A 20,345-nucleotide genomic window follows, 5' to 3' on the forward strand; every position below is an offset into this window, starting at 1 on the left:
TTCTTTTTTTTTGAAATGGAAATGATTTAGCTTTCTTCCTACAATGTTGGTAAAGATGCATAATCACTCTTGTCTTAGCATGGTGTGTAATTTTGGGGCGGTAACATGCATGGTGAGCGTACCATGCCTACCCCTCCTCTATCCACAGCAGACATCAATAATCAATCCCTACAATCCGACATGAAGCTCTGCTCTCTGACTTCCTCTCCCCACATTTTCTGAGAAAAAACCCACCTCTGGGGGGAGCGTGCATGGAAGCTGAGTCCAATTTTTCAATTCAGCTCTAGAGAATTCTGTAGGCATCAATAGCTCTGTTCATGTGCAGTTATGTGACATGTGCAACATATGTCCAATAATCAGAAGACCTATTTAAAATAATAATAGCGATGCATTTCCATTCATATAAATTCCTTTTTTGGTGTATACATGAAATACACATTCGTTAGAGAAAGTTTGCAAGACACCAAGAATGACTAAGCAAAGCAATTATTGCACCTAATCCCACCATCCGGGTAAAAACCCTAACACTATCTTGAAGTGAAGTTTTTTTTTTTTTTTTTAAAGATTTTATTTATTTATCAGAGAGAGAGAGGGAGAGAGAGCAAGCACAGGCAGACAGAGAGGCAGGCAGAGGCAGAGGGAGAAGCAGGCTCCCTGCCGAGCAAGGAGCCCGATGTGGGACTCGATCCCAGGACGCTGGGATCATGACCTGAGCCGAAGGCAGCCGCTTAACCAACTGAGCCACCCAGGTGTCCCTTGAAGTGAAGTTTTGTAGATGTTTTAGAATTCACATATAGCGGGTGATAGTGTTATCTGAAGGAGAGTCTGCTACCTTTCTTCCAAACTCAGTGGTGACTGGGAAGGCTACTTGCACATGACTCAAGAAATCAAATTTACCTGCTGCTTCGTGGATTCCTGCCTGTGAGGGGAGAGAGGGATCCAGGGAAAAGTACATGCTGAGCATGCAGGAACCACTGCTCACCTAGCCAGTGGGCCCGTCATCACGTTCAGCAGAGGGCAGGATAAAATGCAACAGGAGAAGTGTGGGAAGGTGAGAAGGTTCTATCCTGTTATGAATGAGAGGTAATTATGACAATGCAGTACATTGGGGGAAAAAAATACATGTTAAGTAAAGATACATTTGAGTAGAATATTCATCTTCTGTGATGCCAGCGGTCAACACTCACCAGCTACTTCAAGTACACTGGGCTCTTAAACACTTCATAGTCATTCTTAGCAGACACCCAGTCCCTTGAGGTCAGAGACCGCCTTGTCCATCATCATGCGTCTGCATCTACAGTGTAGTGTTTGTGTCTAGCAAGATGGGTGAGGTTATGTTGAGAACCACCCTTTCCCCCGCTACACAAGGGTCTTGCAAACTAGGGTCTGGGGGCCAATTTGAATCCACCCACTGTTTTTATAAATAGAGTTTTGTGGGAATGCAGCCATCCTCACATTCACTATTCTCCCAGACATCTTGCCCACTGGGAGAGTAGAGGTGATCGGTGGCCACAGAGACCATCTGGCCTAAAAGTCGAGAATATTTATCTGGCACTATAAAGATAGATCTGTTTATCGGTCTACACTTCATTTCTAGAAGCTTAATTTGGGTCTTTCTTTCCATATCGCTGCTGACACTCACACGTCCCCTTATCTTCTTGGACATATGGAGCACATTTATAACAGCTATTTTAGTCCCCTTCACCTGCTCTATTCTGTAACATCTCCGTGTCTATTTCTATTGACTGGTTTTTTCCTCCTTATGGATCATATTTTTCTTTGCATAATGAGAGACACGTGGGTATAGCCAGTTGTCAGCGGACATGAGTGTATGTGTGAAAACAGCCCATGCCATAGGAAGCACAGACAAGCTGTCTCAGATGAACCTGGACCAAACCACCAACCTATAGAATCATGAGTAAGGTAATGATTGTGGCTTTAAGCAGCTTAGGGTCTGGTTGGTTATCAAAAGCTAATTGGAATACTGGGTAGTTATTTACAAAAATAATGAACTAATAGCTCATGTCTTGGAAAGGAAATTGTTTAAAAGACTTGTTTATTTATTTGAGAGAGGAATTGGGCAGCGGGTCAGCAGAGGGAGGTAGAGAGAGAGCATCTCCAGCAGGCTCCCCATTGAGCATGGAGTGTCATGCCAGGGCATTATCCCACGACCCTGAGATCACGACCTGAGCTGAAATCAAGAGTCCGACCACAGCCCAGGTGCCCCAGAAAGAAAAATTTTGAATGGCACCCTTCTGTATTATTGTGTTGATCTCTACACATGTGAAGAGGTGTTGATTTTTACTGTATGTCTCCCTGTCTGTGTTCTTCTTACCAAGACTGCCATGTGGCCTTCCTGCATTCTCTAAATATTGCCTTTGCAAATTATGAATACAGATATTTCTAGCTGGAAGAAACCTAAGGTGTCATCATCTCCAGGAACCATCATTGAGGGTTGGGATATCTGTGAGGGGTCAGAAGAGACAGGGTGACTTGCTGGAAACCACACAGTCACTTGGAGGCAAAGTCAGGGTTCCAACCAAGAGATGGAGAAACGAGGCTATTCCTGTGGGTGGACCGTTGGGGGAACCCAAGGATGGAGACAGGAGCGACTGTTGGTTGGGGGGAAGGCTCCAGTGATGGGGCAGGTGGCAGTGATATCTGCATTTGTTCCAGCACTGGTTTTGACAGCAAAAAATAGTGTAAAATGGGGACACCAGGGTGGTTCAGTCAGTTAAGCATCTGCCTTTGGCACAGGTCATCATCTCAGTGTCCCGGGACAGAACCTGCATTGGACTCCCTGCTCAGTGGGGAGTCTGCTTCTCCCTCTGCCTGCTGCTCCCCCTGCTTGTGCTCTCTCTCTCTCTCAAATAAATAAAATCTCAAAAAAAAAAAAAAACACACACACAAAACTATCAGAAGCAAGAGCAGGGGGATATCCCATGAAGTAGACATCTGTGCATTGCTCATGTCCACAGAAAAGCAGGGAAGGGTACCTGTGCCATTCCTTGGATGTCAAAACAAAATTTATATATCCCAACTCATTGCCAGGAGCTCTCCATGCATCTCTTCAAGTGAAAAAACAAGAGCAAGAAAAGAAGGAAACTTTGAGTTCCTAGAAAACAGCATCTCTCTTCAGTCTTTGGTAGACTTACTTACTTCTACATACATGTTCTGCTTTGCCTTCACCTCTGATATGACCTCTCCCTCTTTGTTTTACTTTCTTTAGGGTCTTAGATGTCATATTTCCTTTTTTTTTTTTTCCCTAGGGGAGAGCATTTTTGTTGTCCATAACATAAAGATGCACAGAAGAAAATCACACAGGCTTGTGGGACAAAATCAAATTTCCCCCTCCCCATAATACCCACAAATGCCGTGCGTGTGACACATAAGTTCATGTTTTTGCTCATCATGTTTCTTGTAAAAAGGGCAACAGTGGTTTCATTTCAACAGTGGTTTCATTTCTTATTCAATCTTTCCATATTGAAAGGCCGACAGAGAAAACCCAGGCAATATAAAGAATGATACATTCAGTGTTTTTGTTAAAAAGGCATTGATGAGGAAGACAACACAGGGAAGTCACACCGAAGTGCCTGATGAGTGGCAAGTGCCTGCTTCCCTATTTCCAATTCCCCAAGTGAATTAATTCTGGGGGAAACAACTCAAGTCTTAGTGTCCAGGCTTTTACCAAAATCTGCTGCAGCTCAACTGTATACGCACTGTTATGTGAACCACAGGTGGTCATCTAGAACTCAACAGACATCTGGCTGAACCATCTGAAATGACTGGGCACTTCTCACACAGAAGAAGGACCAGAGAATTCAAGGGAAAAGTGGAAAATGATTGACTTTAACAGAGGAGAGGTTTGTTATGGTTAAAAGATAACAGCTTGACTGTGAGAGACTCAAAATGGCTGCGGACTGACTTCTGTGTGTAAGACACAGGTACAGCATTGAAATTTGGGTCCAATACCGGTAAATAAGAAGTCCCCAAAACCCAGTATGTTCCTTCATTTTATTTTTTTCACATAAGAATTGGTTTGGAATTGTACCTTTTGTATGAGTGACATCGTAGCAACAATGTTATTTGAAGCTGAAATTATGTATCAAATTAAAGTAACAGTGTCATAACTCTTCCATCCTACGCCACTCCTTATTGAGAAGTTTACGTACGTTCTGGAGAGGTTTATGTGTGCTTGGGAATAGGACTCAAATATTCAAACATTCTGTTTTTGAGTAGCATAGAGACTGAGCAGTTTCACTTAGGCTTCGATTTTTATCTGTTCCACTTGTTTTTCCTAAAACGATCGCCTACGATGTGATTTGTACACGGTACATTATATTGTTCATATAAGATGATGTTACACAATGTTTTCACCATAAATACTTTGGAGAGGAGTGCATGGCCGCTGTGGAGTTGCGTTGCTCAGATCTCCCTTCTGGAAAGCCACTGCAAGGACCCCAGGGTGCTGACCGCTGTCACCTACACACCTGCGCAGCACAGCCTGTGAGGCTGGGTGGGCCATGTCACCCAAGAGGAGACCTGTCCGCGGGTGGTCTGTGCCCAGGGACCCTGACTGGGCTGGCTGTGCTTGGGTCTGGGGTCGACCCACCTAACCCCATCCTGCTGCAGATGTCAGACCTGCCCAGATGGAAGCCTCTCCCTTCCAACTTCAGCTCCCTTTCCCTCCCCAGCAGATCTCTTCTCTGCCCTGCAATCTGTTTCCGGGAGGAATGAAGCTGATGTGGAGAAGGATGGACCACATTCATGTCAAGGCGATCCTCCGAGGCTGGTTGTCTACGCGTGCTGGGCTGTCTTACCTGCCTTCCTCTCTACCGTAACTCAGCCTGATGGAAAAAAAAAAAAAAAAAAACATGGACGTCATTACAGTGCTTAGCTCACGTCCACTGAGTTCACCTTCCAGCACTCACCACTCACTCGGTCTCACACACTTGTTTCTTCCAAAGTTTGGAGAGCATGAATTACTCTCAAGAGACTCGGGAATTCCAGATGCGTTTGCAGTATAAATGGACAGACGGGGTGGTCACTTCCTCTTGACCCACACCTTGGCACTTGTGTCTTGCACACCCATGACGCGCAGGTGTGGTTCTTTTAAACGTAGAGCCACGGTGGGGTGTGGACCACGGCCATGTATCAGTAAGGCTGGACCACCTGATCTGAGCCGCCCCCTGGGGACTTAGCCTTCTCTCCTCTGTGTGGGGTTCTTGTTTTGTTTTTATATTTTTGCTGCTGTTGTTAGGATTACCCATTGATCTGGAACCTAAAACGAGAAATGGCCTTACGCATCAGGGAGCTCCTGGATTTTACACCAAATGACCTCTTCCTCCAACTTCCCCCATATCTCACCACCACACACAGTTACAAATCCTGAAGTTCCAGGGCATGCTAGGGCAAAACCCACTAATCGACAGGAAAACAGAGCAGGTGCCTTAAACCACAGCATGGCCATTTCTTCAAAACAGTGGTGTATTAACACCAACATGACTGGCCTCAGTGAAGCCTCCTGTTTGGGTATAATTCACTCACCTTCCTCTTTTTCAGATTGGAGTGATGCTGTCTTGGGAACTGGAAAATATCAAATTTTTGTTCTGATTCTTGCGCTGTGGCTTAGCAGTGCTTTGTGGAACGGTCTGGTACTTTTCACTCTGCACCTTGAATCTTTAATGGTCTAGTGTAGTGTTAATTGTCTGTACCTGGGATCATTTTAATGCAGGTTTAGATGTCTCTTACACTACCGATACAGTCTAATTAATTTTATAATAACTTGGTACAGACATCACATTTTTTACTTTTGCTTCACGCTCAGTGATTTGTTATCTATAACAAAATCTCCCAGACAGCTCTGAGAAATTAGAATGCATTTCCAGCGCAATATACAATCCTAATGTATTTCCAGAACATCTAAAAAAGCTGATAGGGTTTAATGAACAATTGCATTAAATAAGAATTCATTTTTGAACCATAAGTATTTCATATAAAATAACCATTGACTAGCATCATGACTGTGTGTTGAAATTGTGAGAAAAAATACAGAACATAAACTGATGGTCACACTTGGAAAACATTTCAAATGATTTTTAAATTCTCTGTGAAGTCACGGCCTTTCTAGTTGGAGTACATCATTTCTTCATCGCGGAATGTAACAACTATGACGAAAATATGCACACACACATCTAAACATATAGTCACATATGAGTATATCTGAATATGTTTGCATAATACATACTTGTTATGTACATTTCTGTTCACCCTTGTGTGTGTATTTATACACATGGTTCATTTATATGCATTTATATCACACATCTACACATATATTTAAATGTGAATTTTTCCTCCTTAAACAAAATTTATTACTACTCCATCACTTATCAAACATCCCCCAGAAAACAATTGGAAAACTCTGATCTCTAATTTGCTTTTTATATGCATCTCTCAATTATACAAACATCACTCTGCTAGACAATAAATCCTATGAGAGCAGAATTTAAAAAATTATTTATACAAATAGGAGTGAATGAAACAAACTGTCTCATTTAGCAGAGTATATAGTCACTTACGTAGAAAATCCCAAGGAATCTTAAAAAAAAAAAAAATGAAATGAGTTCAGCAAGTTTGCAGGATACAAGATCGATGTACAAACATTAATCAGATTTTTACGAATTTGCAATAAATGGCTGGGAACTGAGATTAGAAACACACTACCATTTGCAATCATATTACAGAAATGGGATACAGGCTGATACTCGCCAAAATGCATGGAGTATTTGTACACTGAAAATAATACGATGCCAATGAGAGAAATCAAATAAGACCCAAATAATAGATCGAACTACCGCATTCACAGATTGGAAGATACAACATAAGGGAGAGGTCGATGTTCCCAAAATTAATTGTAGATTGAATGCTACCCTTATCAAGTTCACACCAGGGTCTTCTAACAATAGACAAACTTAATCTAAAATTTGTGTGGAATGAGACATGTCCTAAAACAGAAAAAAAAAAAAAAAAAAAAAAAAGAAGAAAAAGAAAGAGGGAACCACCACTGTCCCCACTATTAAGGCTGTGGAACTTCAGTATTGGAGAATGTGGAGTCGGCAGAAGGATAAATACACTGGTCAATAGAATTGAACAGGAAGGAACAAAACAAAACCCCCCAAATTTGACTCACAAAAATACACTTAATTGGGTTTTGTCAAGGTGCGAAAGCAATCTGGTTATGGAAGAATACGGTTTTGAGTAAACAGAGTTGTAGCATTTACCAAGAAACAAAAAATCTTGACCCAAACGCTTCACCTGGAAAAAATTGGTTTTAAACAGGTCATAGACTTGAATGTAGAGGGCAAAACTATTAAAAGGTTAGATAAAAATTATAGATGGAAGTATTCAGCCTCTAGGGTTAGAGAAGAAATTCCTGACTTGACATCAAAAGTTGGACAAAGGAAAGGAAAAAAAAAAAAAAGTTAAATTTGATCTACTCAAAATCACAAACATTTGCTCCATAGTAATTCCTATGAAGGGGATAAATGAAAAGCCACAGACTCGGAGAAAGTATTTGCAAAATACATTTGTGATAGAAGTCCAGTATTCTGAATGTCTCTCAAAACCCTAAAGAAAAATTAAACAAATAATCCAATTTATAGAGATTTTATTTACTTATTTGACAGAGAGAGAGAGATTACAAATAGGCAGAGCGGCAGGCAGAGAGAGGGGGAAGCAGGCTCCCCATCAAGCAGAGAGCCCAATGTGGGGCTCAATCCCAGGACCCTGAGATGATGACCCGAGCCGAAGGCAGAGGCTTAGCCCACTGAGCCACCCAGGCGCCCCAATAATCCAATTTAAAAACAGGCCTAATGCATGAGCAGGCATGCCACCGAAGAAGACATGCAGATGGGAATTAAGCCCATAATAAGATGCCCAGCATAGTTAGCCATTAAGAGAGAGTGACTAAAACTGTAGTAAGACCTTATGAGACGCCCACCAGAAAGGCTAAAACAAAACAGTTCGAGTCTGAACACTGCATGCTGGCAAGGGTACAGATACCGGCCCTCCTACATTGCTGGGGGGCAAGGAAAAATGGTAGTCCCTGTGAAAATAGATTGTTCTACAACAAACCGACAACAAACGCCCAAGCCAACAACTATCGGCAGATCATTCATCCTGAGAAACGAAAACTATGTTGACATGAACACCCACACAGGAAGGTTCCTAGCAGCCTAGATACCCTTGAGTGAGGGAAGGGTTAAACCAAGGGGTGAGGGGGTACATACATCCAGGCTACAGGGAGAATTCTCAGCAGCAAAACTCAACAAATTGCTGATACACTCCATGATTTGCGTTAGGCTGAGTGGAAGTAGCTAATCCCAAAGGGGACACAGCGTATGATTTCATTTGCAGAGCATGTTGCGACAGCAGAATTGGAGCAATGAAGGACAGATCAGCGCTTGTCAGGGATATTGGGAGGAATCCTGATGTGGTGGAAACATCCTCACCCTGGTGGTGGGTACATGAAGCTATACACGTGATAAAACCACACATGCACATGCACACACACAGAGACTTGGAAAAAGCAGGAAATCTGAATGAGATTGGTGGACTGTATGGATGTACGGAATTTTGATGTGATCATTGCTTTAGTTTTGCCAAACGTGACCACTAAGACAAACTGGATCTGATGCATATGGTATTTTCCATATTATTTCTTACACCTTTATATAAATGATGATTAGACTTAACGGAATTCATGAAGTTTAGCAAGTTTGCAGGATACAAGATCAATGCACAAACATTAATCATATTTTTATATATTAGCAATCCATGAGTGGGAACTGAGATTAAAAACACACTACCATTTACAATTGCTCTAAAGAAATGGGATACAGGTTTATACTGTTTGCTACTTTGTCTAAGTAGCAAACGTATTCATTGATGAGGAAGAACTGAAGAAAGGGCACTAATCCACAAGATTTGAAACACAGTTCTTGTAAGTTCCTTCACAGATCCAAAAGGGGGTCCTCCATTTCCACAAAGATACAATCACCCCGGTCTCTGCACGTGCCTTCCCTGACGCCCACGGGTCTCCCTAGGTCTCTCCCCCAGGGTTTCTGTTTCCTTAGCTTATGGTTCTTCCGTCTCTGACTGACTCATGGGTGAAGACTGCTGAGACCACACAGCCCTTCTCTCCCTTTGCAGCAGGGCTCCCGGGATGGAGCCCAGACCAGATGGCCTGGGGCTCGCGATTCTCCCCTGTGGCTATCGGTCTGTCCTCTTCATGGGCCCTGCTGACCTCACGCCACTCTCATCGTTAATCGACCATAATATAGAACTGAAAAAATGTTATTTATCATAATTGAGTAGTTTCCTATTTCTTTTTTTTAAAGATTTTATTTGTTTATTTGACAGGCAGAGATCACAAGTAGGCAGAGAGGCAGGCAGAGAGAGAGAGAGAGGAGGAAGCAGGCTCCCCGCTGAGCAGAGAGCCCGATGTGGGGTTCGATCCCAGGACCCTGGGATCATGACCTGAGCCGAAGGCAGCGGCTTAACTCACTGAGCCACCCAGGCACCCTAGTTTCCTATTTCCTATCCTTAAATATGTTCACAGAAAATTTTGTATGTCTCTAAGTCTATGCTAAATTATTATTGTTTTACTTACGAGACCTATCATTTTCTTTTCTCATAGGGAATGATCCTAGAAAAAGAGGAAAAACATAGATTTTGAATGCCATCACTAAGCATTTCATCCATCCAGACACTTCCTTGCAAAAAAAAAAAAAAAAAAATCACAATTACCATTATCGCTAACCATGTATATATAACAAGAGGTACCAAGTTAAACAAGATGGCTCTGGGAAGTATGTACCCAGTTCTGGAGACAGACTTCCTTGGCTCTCCCAAATCAGACACAGAGTGTGTTTTGTCAAATATTTACTTAATTTTAGATCAGCAAATGCAATTTGGCTTCCCTGAATGACTTACTTGAGGAAAATGTCACTGCTCCAAGCTGAACTTTTCCAGTGAAATTTGCAAGCGATTATGTAATGATGCAAATTATCATCAAGCAATTCTGTCAAAAGTGGTAATAGGACTCCAAAAATTAGCTGTGGTGAAAAACAAAACTGCTATTTTTAAAAAATAATTTCAGTAATTTGGAAAAACGAATACAGATTCCTTCTTTGGTTCTAGATATGGGGAAAGTTATAACACAAAATGAGTCTCAAGTACTTAAGCTTCCATTAAAAGCTGTCCTCCCCGTGATTACCCTAAACTTCTAGCCCAGCTTTCCTTGACACAGTCTTTAAAACACTAGAGATGTGAACTCGTGGGTCAGGAACGTGCGCATACCGACGGCAGCCTGTCGCCTGTTTGAAACAGGAAGGGGCTGGAGTCCTGCGGTCAGCAGGCTGTCCATGGACAGATAGCTCGGGTGGGGAGTGACACCAGGACGAGTGTCTGGATATCCGTGTGTCTGTGGGCAATCATTTAAGCCCCCAGTCTCCATTTCTGAATCTGTAAAATGGGACTATTTAATAGGTATGTCCTCTGGAGGAATGTCATAAAGATTAAGTGACATGACATGAGCTACGTCCGTAACATAATGTCTGGCTCAGAAGAAAGAAATGTTTTGTAATATAAATGCTGTCATTGTTATTTAAGCAGAGGATAGTAAATAAGCCAATGTTCATTCGTAATAAAACTGTAATGTCCATGATAAAAATAAATTAAATAGTATGAAAGCGCATACAGGGTGAAATTAACATTTTTAAATTTTCTCACACCTTATCTTATAGCTTCTGGGGACACTATCTTGTCTCCACAGGTAGTCCTTATTAAATTGTGTGTGCATATGCACCCTTCTAGAATTTTCCAATGCATATCCAAGGATTTATTACCCTTAAAGAATACATATAGAGCACATCTTACCCTTAGTTCTGACCCTCACTTTTTCTTGCTCAACTAATAAATCTTAAAGACTGTCAGTACACGGAGACCTACTTTCACTTGTTTCCCCTACTTTTTCTGAGTCTTGCTCGTCATTTTTTTACTTCAGAGAAAGGGAAAGCTACTTTTTAAAATCCTCATAATATCGTTCTGTGTGCACACCACCGGTCTCCTCATTCTACAAGGAGGGGGTGGAAGAAATATGTTTCTTAACTCATCCAAGGTCAACCGGCAGTAAGATTGAAATTCAGTTCCACCTCATTCCAGAATTGTCATGTTTCCTATAAGTTAACAGTGTCTCCAGCGGGGGTGGATGGGGGCAAACTTCTTGGAAGTTGCTCTGTTGAACTGCTCTGAAAGCCCCTGCCCACCCATGGGGCTGGGCTGGGACAAGTACAGAGCTGCATTTTGGGGCAGAAAATTTCAATTTATAAAAAAGAAGAGAGCACTGATGGTCTAACGCAAGGGCAAGACCCACTGTAATTTTTAAAGCGAATGAAGTAAAAGTTCACATTTAGAATACGCGTCATTCCCAAGATCACTGGCGAGAAATTGGCATAAAAGGAACTAGGAAGAAAAGGACTGTTTCCATTCCGACGGCACTGCCACAACAAAGAGCTAGATTGGTCCCCAGGACCTAGTTTTATCTCTGCTTTGTGGTTAACACATGCAAACCCCCCAAATTCCAAGGACTTGGTTTGTTCCTTTGTAAATGAATGTTCTTGTTGAATCCACTTCTTGATATTAGAAGGAAAGAAACAAACATAGCTGGGTAGTAAAATCCACGTCCACAATTTGCTATCCCCTCTTCTGCATTCAGACCACCCCCCTATGCAGAGAAGGGGGATAGAAAGCGGAACAAATTTTGGAGTCCGGCAAGGATTTAAGTCCGAGCTCTGGTGTGGCGCGCACCTGCTTGCCCAGGCAACCTGAGGACCTGGCGTCTTAGCGTCATGTCTCACTCCAATCCTAGACAGAGTAGAGCAGGGAGGGTGACCTTCGAGGGGCTGAGGGGGAGTTCCTGCCGTCCTCGGTGGGTGGAGCTTCTAAGAGAAACTGAATGAAGATGTAGAACACACAATAAATTCTCCTAAATCCCGAGTTTGTCCATGAGATCCGACCTGCTCTACGGGTGAGGTCTTGAAACAGCATCTGAGATCCTGGTAGGTTTTGAGGATCCTGGTTTTCTTCAGTAGCAGAAGGTCTTCTTCATTGCTCTACTGTTAGCACTGTGAGCTCTAGAACAAACGAGCAAGGTGATTATCTGCTATCGGGCAACAAATCAGGGCTGTTGACAATAGAAAGAATCCTTCCTTTCATGGCTCCTTTCTTTGCATCTGCTGGGCCATTTGGTTGGAACCCTGCTGGTGGCCTCAGCCCTCCCCCACCAACCCCCGTCCCCAACACCTCTTTGTAGAGCGCCCTCCCAAGTAAGGGCCATAGGCAGCCAGTTGTACTGTGGTTTCATTATGACGATGGTTATTGCCTCCACTAAAGCCAGCCAGAGTGCCCTGTTTGTTATAATGATGGCATTGTAATAAAAGAGCATCTTCAGAGAACAAAGCTGTCACCCGTCTCTGCTCAGATGGGATTTTATGTCAGGAATTAGCAATGACCAGCATTTCTTTCTACTCAGGCGCTTGGAAAGCCAAGCATTTAAAGACCAGATCGAGGCATTCATCATTGTGGATTTCTTTGTTCTCTTTCTGAAGACGTATTTATCGCCGCCAGCAACACCCCCTCCCCCCCGCCCTACGATAGGCTTCCTCTGGATCCTCACACTGTCATTAACATCGGGCTCTCAAAAGTGATGGCTGGCAAGACCCTAGTGGCCAGACTCAGTGGTTTCGTTGGTGTCTCTAGAGGGATCAGCGTCTTGGGGACATTTCCATTGTTTCTGGACACGTTCCCTTACACCTTCCCACACCAGCATCCTAAGGACGGGAGCTTGGAAAAATGGCTGTGTCTGTGAACTTAAGGAGCCCAGACTAAGGTATCGTTCCCTAACTCTAAACTACCCATATGTTCATGTTCATTTAGAAACACCTTTCCAGGAATAAACCAACATGTTACCAGGAGAAAGGATAGTAACATTTTATATAGCAGAACTTTAGTATACTTAGTATTCAGTATTCCTAATCAGTGATGTGTTTACTTCCCATTACTTTCTCTGCCTGAGAATCCTGGGAATGGTCTGATCCCGACATCCGTGCTGGACCAGACACAGGCGAGTGTGTCCATCACCCCAATGGCCCCTGGAGACAGCATTTTACCTGCATTTTATAGACACTCATTAAGAGGATAAGAGGTGTTGGCTTTTCCAGAACCAAATATCTAGACAACAGGGGCTCCCAGAGGGCCCCACAGGCTCCACTTTGAGGACAGGCTGATCTTATCCGACGCCTGCTTCCGTGTGTCTGGAGAGAACCACGACGGCGACAGTGTCAGCCGGTCCTGCAGTTCTGCTACTCCTTCCTCGATCTGCCGTCCTTCTAGGATGTGATGCACTTCCGTGTTCCATCCACAAACCAGTCTCTTTTCTATCACTCACCATTTACCTAATTATGGAAAATGTATCAGTATTCCTAGAGGCCCTAAGAAAAGTAAACAAGCCATAAATAATGGATTTATTAGTTTAATTAGTTTATGCTCCCTCATGTTTAATGGGGGACTAGGAAGCCAAGTGAAGCGGATGTAAACAGGAGGCTCACAAGTAAAAGGCTTACTTAGACGGTCAGTTAATTAAAAGGCGACGAGGACACGCAGGGCTGAGCATTCCATTTGTCCTGGACGAGGAGGGGGAGGCGGCCCAGGGTACGGCAGCCCCACGTGCAGCAGGACCCAGGTCCCTGCTGGGGAGCTCCGTTCTTAGGCAAACTCTCTTCCTCGTTTCTGTCTGCTCGTGGGAATCTCCGCCCCACTTCTGACCCTGTGTCACCAAGCGCGTGGGGTTTTTCTCCGCATCAAGCAAATCTGTGACCCCCTGAGCAGCTGGTTCACCGAACTCGGGAAACGAGTTCAGTTACTGGACGACCGGTTTCTGATGACAAGACGCAGCTCAGAAGGGGGATGGAGGAGATGCACGGGGCAGGATGGGTGGCAGGGGGCAGGGAGCCTCCATGCTTCTGGGCACACCCCTCTGCCCGCATCTCCCTCTGCTCACCAACCCAGAAGCTCTCGGAACCCCTCCTTTTGGGGTTTTAGGGAGGCTTCATGATGTATGAGTGATTGATTTAGTCACTGGTTATTGGTGTTGAATTCTCTCTAGCCTTCTCCTCTCCTCAGAGGCAGAGGTCGGGCTGAAACTTCCAACTCTCTAATCACAGGGACAGTTCCTCTGACAACCGGCCCCCCACATCTTGGGACATCTAGGATCTTTCTGAAACTGAGGTCATTAACATAAACTCAGGTGTGGTTGAACCGGGTTTGCCAGGATGATGGAAGGCTTTCCTTTCGTCTTTTCTGCTCTGATGCTGTCTCAGGAACCAAGGACAAAACCCAAATATTCTAAACAAGATGCCCTGATTGCTCTCATCGAGTAGGGAACTGGATGGTGTTGGGGAGCTCTGTGCCAGCCACGAGGGTATGAAGATTAACCATTTCTTACTAGAAATCACAATATCACTATCCATCATGGGAACTTCTGTGAGTTTCTCCGAGGAACACACCATAAACTGTTAACTGATGAGCGCGGCAGGATCTCAAGTCTCATAAAGTCAGAAAACATCACATTTATTGGGCTTCTGCTATGTGTCAAGTACAAAGAGAAATGACACTGGACGCTTGTTAAAAGTGGTAAGACGGGTTGTGTTCAGACTATCCTGCAGCAAGGGAGCCAGGTTTCAGCGTCAACCGAGCTCAACTCCCCCGAAGCAAAGGCAGGCAACCTTTTAATGCTTGGTGAGCTCCAGTGCGAGGGGACGAGGGGACGGGTCACCTGTGTTTGCTAAATAGCTCTGGAACGGGGGATCCTCCTCTCCCACAGGGGCTGGGCCACTGGAACCCTGTCCTTCTAGATGCCTACGTTTCCAAAGGGTCACTCTTAGATCCTTGAGAAAGACGTTAGGTCCAGGCTATAAAACTGGCAGGAGGTGGGAATTCTGCATCTCAGAGGGGCAGAGAAAGCATTCACAACCGCAGACTTTCTAAGGAAAAGCTCTGAGAAAGGGGAGATCCAGCCCTATGCCAGGATGGACAAAATCGTCTGAGCCCTGACCCTCTGTCCTTCCCTGTGGGTCTGACTGAGCTCAGGCAACTGCAAGGCTGGGGTACGGTTCCCCATAATTTAGGATGCTGCCAGTCGAGGACAAAGAAGGAAGCTTACAGGCTGATGGAAGATGACTGTGCTGAGTCCTCCCTGTGTCCTGCACGTCTTCACGGCTGTTGGTCAGCAACATAGCAGACCGCTAACGGAACCTGTATTCTCCACTTGGGTGAATTCCATCTGCGTGAAGACGTCCCCCAGACATGACTGGCCGTGGTGTCCCTGCCTGTCGTCCCCCAGCTGGCGGGAGCTCGGTACAGCGCCAGGCACCAGTGTGCAATTTTTCCCACGTCGTCCTGGAGAAACTGTAAAATGCCTTCTTCTTTCTCTGTTTATGTTGAAGAGGCTGGATTAGTCAGAAGGGCTCTCCATTCACACAACCGATTTCTTTTTCCAAAGAGCCATCAGGATTCTGAGCCTTGGGGACCAGAGTGAATCCCAGCACACGGCGTTCCAACGTCCTCCCTCTGTTAATCAAAGCCCACCATCCAACCAGTGGGCATCTCCCCTTAGCAGCGCATCGTAAAAAGGCGGAAATAATATAACTTTGTTATAAGATGTTTCAAGAATCCAGGTTGACTCTGCTCTGTTGCCCTCAATTCATCTCTTAATCACGAAACCTCTCTGACTCTCAGTGACTAATGGGCCCTTCCTCCTGGTGTTTCTAAGAGGATCGTGCACCGATTCGGAACGGGGGAAGCCAACAGCCCACTTGTGTGTTATTTGTCACCAGCAGGAATAAATCCCATGCCTGGAACTCACCCGTAAACAGGGTTGGGAGGATCCCCCGGGAGGAAAGCTTAACCCACCCTGAGCATCCGTGGTTCCGTCGGTGCCCTCCACTGCCCCTCTCAAACTCGTGACATCAGAGAAGACCAGGATTCCCTCTGGACGAATGCTTAGGTCTCTCCGTCCTTTGGTCTCACCCAGATCAAAGGAACGCCAGCCTCCCTGGGTGTTTAGCAACAGGATGGCTAACTCACACGAGATGCTCAGTCCTATTTAATCAGCTGTTCCAAAGTTGTTCTGCTTGGGGTTTTCCGCAGAGCCCCAGAGCCATGTCTTTGAGGACCCAGAAGGAAGAGAAGCATTACTTCAAAGTAGTGCTTTAGGAAGGCCAGGAATAAGACAGGGCAAACTCTTGATATCATCCCTTGTTCCATGCTGGGGGTGGGGAAGATCAGTTGACAGAGACTGTCTGATTTCCCTGTGATTCCTTCTCTCTCTGACGCTCTGTTCCGCTCCTTCCCTCCCCCCTTTCCTTTCTTCTCTTCTTCCTTTTTATTTCATTCTTTTTTTCCCACAGTTGCTTGCCTCTATCCCTTGGTGAGCTCTCTGCTGGGTGCTGGGGTCGAGGCCATCGATTGGGCACACCCCTGTGCCCTAAGGATCTATGGCTTGGGTAATGCGTAGTGCACTCTTTCTGATATGATCTTAAATCACCTTCTCTCTTAATACGTGAACAATCCGTGTATATTTAAGATAAACCAGATAATTTGTATTTCAAAGATTCGTCCATGTCCCGTGTCACGTCTTGCATAGCCCCTCCCTGTGGGACCATCCCACACCCTCACCTTCTCAGACTCAGGGGTCTGTGTGCTCTCGCCAATGATGTGGCTAACGTGTGTTGCTTAAGTGGAGATGGAGTGTGTTCTGCCGTGTCCTCTTTTCTCTCTGCCACAAGGACAAGCAGTGTCCCAGGTCGGGGATGCTCTGTCATCCTGGGTTCTAGAAAGACAAGAACGGGAGCTGACGTTGTAAGCTGCCTCACAGTGGAAGTGTAGTATGGGTTATCTTGGGTTGCGAACCATTAAAATTCAGAGAATGTCTGTGTGCAGCCAAACCGAGCTTATCCTGACTAATGGAAAGGGTGGATACCCAGAAGAATGGCTAGTTACAATTCTGCCAGAGCCCCTACTCTCTCTGGTGTACTCCTTGAACTCCTCTATTCCTGTCCCACCTCCACAACCATACACACATATAACATATATATATGCACATAATATATGTATGCACGCACATACAAACATATGTATATGCATTACATATGTGTGTGTTGGTGTATAAGTCCAAGACATATACATGTAGAAGGAGAGGTCACACTACGGGCATAAAGGTAGGTATTAGCTGGGCTACAAGTAGGTGCGTAGATTCACACAGAGGTCTACAGGTCGATCAGGATGCCTCGCTCGCTAGTCTCTACTCTCAGATCCATCCACACTCACGCCCATTGGCCCTCAGTGCATTCTTACTGAACAAACACGGGAGCGCTGGACTCCTGGGTACCGAGAGCTGCTTATGCATTCATGCGCGTGTATTGGCTCCCGGCAAGGAAAATGCCCGCGTCTTTCTTTCCTGGCACCTGGCCTGCTGACCCTGGCAACTTATTTATGTTGGCTGAATATTTATGAAAACTGCCACGTTAATTAAAATATTAAAGCCTCAAGCTAAATTAATTGGACTCGGGGAAAAAAAAAAAAGGGAAGCAAACCATAACCCACTTGCATTCTAGAAAATAACAAACGAGAACCAACGGGCTTTGAAAGCACATTTGGCATCTTGACTCTGGCCTGAATCACCAGTGGATGGAACTGGGTTTAGACGAATATCCTTGCAGGCGATGTTGCCAAACGCGGAAGGGCCACATCCCATGGGCCACACCCCATGGGCTCAGACGGTATCAGCTCTGCTTTTGTTCCACCCCCTGGAACCCAGAGGATCCACCTGCAGCCTGTGGGGTTGGGAGCCCTGACCCCAAAGAATTAAATCATTTTAATCTCAGTGTCAACTACAATATATACCACCACTTCCCTCTCTATTCATTGTTGGGAATATAGGATCTACGCATTTACACAGGATTTGGGGGGAGTTCTGTTTTTCTTCCACCCCTGTGGCTGTTATGTTGATTTTCCTAAATGCTATGTCCTTGCTGGGGTTTCTGACCTAATCTCCCTGCATAAAGAAGCACAAATTCCCCTATGTTCTAGGTGTTGAGATCGGGGCACCTGCCGCTTGGAGCCTCCTGGACTTTTTCTCTTATGGATCACAGCTCTGAAAAAGCCAATATGACCTTGGAGTCCCCTGTATTCCCAGTGCAAATTTACATTTTGAGAGGGTGGGTTGAGTAGTCTGCACCTTGCTGATCTGGAGGAAGAATTCCAACCCCATTCCAACCACCCCCTCATCGGCTGTGCTGCACCTGTGCCCCCTTCCTGCGGTTCTCAGCACTTGAGGGTGCTGGGGAGGGAGTGGGAACACGCCCAGGGCATCCACAGCTTTTGTTCTTGGGGACAGCACCACAGCCCTGCTGGAGATGTCTCATCTCTCATTTCAGTGAAGACGAGCCTCATATTTCGTGGCTCAATTATTCATCTTTATTGAATTTGAGGCTTCGTGTACATGGAAAATTCACCCCTTTGTTGCAGCGTTTGAGGATAATTAGAAGGCACTAAACCAAATGAATGAATCATCACAATATTTTTAATTAAATATTACCATGTGGAGACACTTGAGAGGATTATCATTATTTAGAGACACAAACGGGCAGAGATTTCAATTATGTCTAACAATATCTCCTACTTTCGACATTAAAAAGTGCCATTGAGATAAAAATGCAATTCACCCCATTGATGTGATTTTGAGAACAATTCGTTCGCTTTTCATTCACTTTATTGTAATCCGTGGAAATTCATTGTCGGCAGTCAATTAAAAGTATTAAAAGACTAAAATTTCAGGTAAGAAAAACCTAACCACGGTGGCCAAATACAACCATTCCAATCCTCAGAGGAGAAAAAGTTGCTTTAAATTTGAATGACAAGATCAACGAACATCTACAGCCGCCCGAAAACTGCCCACGGATGTTCACCGCATCCCTTCCAAGAGCCAAAAAGTGAAAACAACTCAAACGTCCATCGAGGGATGACTGGGTAAACAAAATGGCGCATGTCCACGCAACGGACAGAGCTTGGCACTAAAAAGGAACACGGGCGGCTGTGACACCCTACACCCCGGGACCTACAGCCTGGAGGGATCTCAGAAACAGCGTGCTCAGTGAAAGACGCCGGTCGCAAAAGACCACATGGGCTGCGTGATCTGACTTATATGCACAATGTCCACATGAGACCAATCCCTGGGAGTCAGAAAGTAGACTAGAGGTGGCTGGGGAAATGGTCAGAAGGGATTCAGGAGTGACCACTCGTGGTTGTGAGTGTGAGTCCAGTGGTTTTCTCCCAGGGTGATGGATAGAGTCTAACATCAGATTGTGGTCTCGGTGGCACAACTTGGTAGACTGACCTAAAAAGAAAGAAAGAAAGAAAGAAAGAAACCAACTATGGACTTGTGTTTTCATTGGGTGAATTGTATGGTACATGCCGGCCTCAAGAAAGCCATTTAAAATTGTGTAGCAGACAGTGTCATTATGGTTACCCCAAATGCCCCATTTAACTTTAGAAAAACTCATTACCTTACTTATCATTTTTAGTAAAGAAACAAATCCAACCACACCTCTTTCTTCACATTCAAAATTAAATAAAGCCATCCTGGTGTATTTGGTATCTCTCCCCTCTCTCTCTCTCTCAGTCTTTTTCTATGTCTCTCTGTCTCTGTCTCTCTCTAAATCCATTTCTATATGGATATAGATATTTTTCATTTCTCCTCTTGGCAAGCATTCCCTTGATGAAAACACTATCAGGAGTTACATTTCAGGGGGGTCTTTGTGGTTCAACAGACAGAAGGGTAATACTTCTTGCCTATTGTGTTTCTTCTACGGCTTTGATAGGAGCATCACAACAGGCATGACCATGGACCAAAAAAATAAGGACTGTGGATCTCTACAGGGGCTAACTCTAGAGTGCTAGGGTTGAAGCCTCCCTGCACTGTTTCTAGGTTCTCCTGAAAATAACCCAGCCATGAGAACTCTCCGAGGGTTAGGAGCAACTTGATTCTGAACTTTACTACAAAATCACAGTAACATTAATAATAGCCTATACTCATAAAACAGTTATAAACCACAGGCTGTTGAATAAATACTCATTTAATTTCCAAAATAACTCTATTATCTTTATTCTATTATTAAGCCTCTTTAAGTGAAGATAATTTGGTTTAAATTAATTCTTGAAAATTAAAA

Source organism: Mustela lutreola, chromosome 11, assembly GCF_030435805.1.
Source record: "Mustela lutreola isolate mMusLut2 chromosome 11, mMusLut2.pri, whole genome shotgun sequence".
NCBI classification, from domain to species: domain Eukaryota; kingdom Metazoa; phylum Chordata; class Mammalia; order Carnivora; family Mustelidae; genus Mustela; species Mustela lutreola.